Source organism: Pygoscelis adeliae, unplaced genomic scaffold (genome assembly GCF_000699105.1).
Source record: "Pygoscelis adeliae isolate BGI_AS28 unplaced genomic scaffold, ASM69910v1 Scaffold113, whole genome shotgun sequence".
NCBI classification, from domain to species: Eukaryota; Metazoa; Chordata; class Aves; order Sphenisciformes; family Spheniscidae; genus Pygoscelis; species Pygoscelis adeliae.
Genome location: NW_008825108.1, coordinates 14,423,321 through 14,429,047, shown reverse-complemented (window position 1 = coordinate 14,429,047; position 5,727 = coordinate 14,423,321).

The following is a 5,727-nucleotide window of genomic DNA, read 5'->3' as shown; positions in this document are numbered from 1 at the left end:
CTGATACGTTTGATAAAGACTGCTTTTTAAGACTCGCTGATGAAGATATCATCCTCTTCTGAAGGTTGTTTTTTTTTCTGGATGAGGTTCCTGTTTTGTGTAGTGTCTGTTTTATGTTATGTTTTCATAGTGTCCAAAGCCTATTTCAGATAAACCAGGCACAGTGACTTCCTTCAGTTGGGAAGGCTACACCCAAATTCTCCTTTACATTCTTCTAAGCCCGATGTGCCTGTACAAAATGTTTTAAAATGTGATTGCTGTTTAACTTCTAAAACTTGACTGCAGATACTGGTATTAAAGTAGATTGTTTGGTCAACATGTAAGAGAATTTTGCCTGGTAATAACTGGAGAATGATGAGCAGTGACAAAAAATTTAATATAACACTTGTTGAGTTTGGAAGCAAACTTTGAAAGAACCCTAATGTTTTTTATTCCACGTTTGCTGATTTCAGCGCTCCTATTAAGGCCAATATTTCACTGATACCATTGACAAAGGTTATAGGGGAAGGAGAAGAGCCAAAGGGGCTGCTGTCCTGCAGCACTAGCCGTTGTGAAGGACGCACTGGGAAAGTTTGTGAGTGCCCAGCCTCTGTACAAGCAATGCATTTTGCTTGCATATCCAGCCTCCTGTTCACTCACTTATGGGGAGTGGTAGTAAAAGAGTAATGGCACTGATTAGCAATGAGGCTGATGTTACTTAGTGTCTTGGGCAGGAGTATAATTTATCTTTAAATACAAAAATCCTGGAAAGCTGTTTATAAATTATGCCCTCAGATTCACTGAAAATGTCATCTTTCTGTATTCCAAAAACCATGAGTGTTTAATATGTATTATTCTCCCAGTTCATGGTTAAAAATGGTATGTATACACTTCAGTGAAATGTGAATACCAAGATCTGGATGGATGGTGGGATGTCTTTATTACAGAACTAAGAGCATTGTTGTCTGTACTGGGATATCTGAGCTGTAATGTCATGTCAATTAATGTATGAAAAGTTGGACTGATGGGAAAGTGCATAGCGAGTAGAAACAGCAAAATATAATTAAGATACAGGCAAGTGGATGGTTTTAGGGGTGCATATCCTAGCTCACCAGGCTGTTATGGTGAACATCTATTAGAGAGCATTGCCTTCTGTAGGCTTTCAGAATGGCTCAGTAGTCAAACACATTATCAGATTTATGATGTTTCCTGAAGATAGAAAACAACATATTGTCATATTCTAAGCAATAACAGTCTACATAAGGTAAAGGGTTCTTTGGTTTTCTTTTCTTAAAATAAGATTTTGTGATTATATGTTTTTAAAAAGCAGAAGAGAACACTTACTATATGGAACTGTCATGAAGATAAATATAGTATGCTCCTACCTCCATTGAAACTCAGGCTAAACTCTACTTGCCTTCAGTTTGGAAGGGACCTTTTTTTTTTTAAAAAAAAAAAAAAGACCTCTTGAAAATCTTGATTGGTTCAGGGCTGTATTTTGCAGTTCATAGAATCTACTGAAATCAGAGATGGTTATTTAACCCTATGACAGATGGAGCCAGGATGTCTGTACCATCAAAGAGAAAAAAAATGAAATGTGAGTGTGCACAGAAGTCAGTGAGTATGAGAGTAATTGGAGTGAGCATGCTGAGAGGGTAAGGAAGGATACATTGCTGTCACTTTTTTTTTCAGCCATCAGCTTTGAAGCCAGCTACTGGTCTGTGTAAGTGACCTCTCCAGCCTAAGCTGGAAGAGGTTAGGGGGTTATATAAATGCACAGCTCTATATAAACCTTTCAGGGACACCTATCCGGAGCGTTTTTCATGATGACAGGGCAGATGTGCTCCTTGCAGAGGATGAACTAGATGATCTGAATTTGTCTTTACTTCTGAAAGTATTTTACAGCTTGACCTTGGTTGTGAGCTGGAGTTTTCAATATACTTTGAGGGTTTCCTCCGGCTTCTGTTGTTAAGTACAGTCAGCTGGTTAGGGAAAAAAAAGAGTCTTGATGAAATATATCATTAAATTCTGCATCTTTGAAATGTTGAATGTTACTGTTGGAAATATGACGCAGTTAAGACAGCGATGGACTGGACTCAGGCTGTCAGGTTATAATATCCTTTTAACTACTGGAGATGGAGCTTAAAACTAATAACCTAGTCTATAATGCTCCCATTAGAAAGCTGTTCCAGAACCTTGTTTGTGTGGTAGTCATAGATGGTCTACCAGTTTCCAGACTGGGTGATTTTTATAGCCATTATGTTAGCATTATCCTTTAGCTTAAATGACTCTTGTCTTTCCAGGGTTTATTGTGCAAAGTGTTTTTTAACCCTCAGAGCTTTTGTTTTGTTAGGTACATCAAACAAGGCAAGTTATTTTGTTTTTCTTGCAAGATTGAGAATTGGGCCTGAGTCTGTCTAGGCAAGGAAATTGGGCTAAGGTAAAGAATAGTGATGAATTAGAGCAGGAACTACTGGGAACTGTCTTGTGGGTAGTTAGTAAAGGCTCTTCTATCACCTACTCAACCTCCCTCCTTTCTGGTGTTTGGAATAAGCAGAAGGTTGTGAGTCTTTCCATTACATGGATGTCAGTAACTATCTGTGAAACCTCCTGGCAGAGTGTGTTTCTCTTTCCCTCCTGCTGATTCTGTGGAGCTCAATCAACCTTCAATTGTCCTCAGTTACAGTTAGTGCGAAAGGTAACGGTGTAGTGAATGTGTGATGAATCTAAAAACCACAGCTGTTGATGGTCCCTGGGAACTATATGATACCAGATGGTGGAATTTGGGCTTGGGTAGGCTTCAGTTTCTTTTTCAACTTTTGATAAAGGAATTTTATACATTGATTATACTGAGAAAAGAAGGGAGGGGCGAAGTTGAAAACTCAAGTGGCCAGGAGTTAAGGAAACGTCAGAATTAAGTTTTGCGCATGAACATACAGCATAATTTAGCCTTCAGTTATAGGACTACAGCTGTGGGATATGGGAGGAAAGGGGTTGTTTTTTTTTTTCTCTTTCTCAAATGGCAGTGGTTTGCAGAGTTGGACAGAATGTGCTAGATTTAATTTTCCTTTGGAAGAAAATTATATTAGAGGGCTACTGAATTGGAGCTATTTTTTTGAGCAGATGTTGGTCTGTGTTTGTCCCTTTGAATATTTGCTTGTAAATTTGTACCACATCTTGAGATGGCATAAAGTAGATCTTGAGGAGCATAAGAGGGTAGTTGACATTACTTAATTGAATTACCAAAGCTGATATTTGATGGATTGCATCTTAACCTGGCTTTCCAGTTTCTCAGTTTAAGTTGTCTGCTCCCAGACATCATCTTGAGTTTGTTGGTGGGGGAATTGGTTTAATGTTGCTTTGGGGAGAGCACAGGGGATCTGCGGAGTCTATTTAGGGGAACGCTGGTCACAGGTGTAGCACTGAAGGTGTGTTGTACACCATCAGCAGGTGTTGGACAGCCTCCTGGAGCCATGCTTTAGAGTTGGCTGTGCCTTTCCAGTTACAGCAAGTTAGCTGGCTCACCTGCCTTTGTGAACAAGAGCTGTGTGAATAGATGGCTATGTTTGTAGAGAAGGAGTAGGCAAATTGCCTAAAGATATCTGGTAAAGGAGGAAGAAGATTCTGGCAGCAGGTGAGAGGTTAGGCTAGCTGGAAATGCTTGCTAACGAACAGGGTTTTTTCCCTCCCTACCCTGGCACGTTAAAAATATGTGGTGCCCGTATGTTGTCCCTGTCCAAGTCCTCTGTCCCTCCTAGTATGAGCATGCAATATGGGTCCCCTCCCAGGCCTCTGGCCTCCTGGTTTGAGGACTAGAGGTGCTGACGGGCTCAGTCAACAGCCAGGCTCTTGGTCCTGCACCTGTATTTCAGCTGCCCATTTGCGCTTGCTTGCTGCTAACAATATCTCAATTAGCACATGAACATTGCCTAAAATCACAGCTTCCACATTTAGTTAAAATTGATTACTGCTTCAAGAGCTAGTTAATAAAAGAAGGGGGGTGGGGGGAAGTCAGCTGAAGGCTTGGTTGAACTACATGGCTTTCATATAGATAGCCTTGCTCATGATGAACAGAAAAAATAGTTCCCCTTAAGGTAGGGCTTGAGGGTTTTATTTTTCTTTTCAACTGTCAGTCTTGAATCTTTAAAGTTAGCCTGAAAGAATGTGTTTGTTTTTCTTGTAGAACTTGAAATCTCCTGTACTAAACATACATACTGAACTCGAGGCCACTTCACATCGTGAACTTCTTGAATTATCAGCAGAGCAGTATGAAAGATCTCCATTCCTGCCCTGATAACAGTGATAGATGTGAGAGACCCTACAGAAATGCCCATTATCTATCTTCCTCTTTTTGTCAAAGAAACAGAGTGCCTCAGGTCAATTCTGGAAGTTAAGAATAAAGTAATTAACCATTCATTACTTGTGCTGGTAAAAATAGTTTGCAATTTTTTTGGCAGAAGAAAAATGTATTTGAAAACAATGCTCAGAATACAGGACCAGTTGCCATATATTATTACTGTTTTGAGTGAGGGAACTGAAGGGGAATATAAACTTCTTCTTGGTTTTTGTGCATGTCTGTATGAGTATAGTTATTTCACAGAAAGTTTTATTGCCATGTAATCTTCCATGAATCATCATAGGTTTATAAAAATGAAATTAAATAAGTGAGAAGGTTTGACTGCCAGAAAAACAGTGAAGTGAGGACCTGGCTATTGAATTAATTACTATTTGAATTGGAAGATTTCTTAAGAAATATCTAGTGTATCTTTTAAATTCTGTGCAAAGTTGTTGGTTTTATACCCACAGTAATATTTTGCAAAAGGCTAAAAATCCAGCCAAGTAATGCTTAAGCTAACAATGTGTGTTTGTGCATGAAAGCAGTAGCACTACTGAATTCTTTTACTGAGTTTTCCTCTATCCTTACCATTCCATAAGCCACTTCGTGCTTTTTGGTGTTCCAAATTTATTCCCAACATCCATTTTGTTTCAGTCTCAAATAAGAGTTTTTGAACACTAAAGAATAAGTAGCACCATCTGTTTAACCTCATTCATGATATAATTTCCATTTCATGCATCTCTCAAAGGATCAAAATGTCAGGAAAGCGAAAATTATATTAAGACCAATCTAATAACACATAGCTGTGCTGAACTCCTCAAAAAGCTAGAAATGATCGTAAAGGAGATGTACCTTTGAAGTGATTTGCTACTGTCTGGTATACGTTTAACTATTTCCCCTTTTCGAGATCATGTCTTTATCTATGTTAAATGGATTTTATCACAGCTAACCACTACAAAAAATTGAGTTTTTATGAAAATGAGGTATGATAGCTGGCTTTCAAGGATCAGGTGAGACCACACCTTTTGAATTTAAAGAACTAATAACTCACATAGGGATACACTGATAGAAGGCAAGCATGCAAAGACATGTTTAGGTTTAAGGGTATGGATGGTATTTGAACTCTAAACATTTCCCACCCCCTGAGCTGGATACAACCTCTACTCAGCCAAAATGTTGTAAAGTAAGACTAAAGATGGCCTAAATTAATTAATTCTACTTCATGTTTCAACCCAGCAGATAGTTTTTGCATCTCAGCTTGGGAGACCAGCAGCTCTGCAGCGATAGCTTGCAGTTGCCGGGCTGTACAAGAAGAAGGGCATGAATATATCCAGTGTAAGCGATGAGTGATTTTAGAGCCCTTTAGCTTGCTGTGGGCAGTGCAGGCTTATCTTCAGCTGTTACCTGGCAGG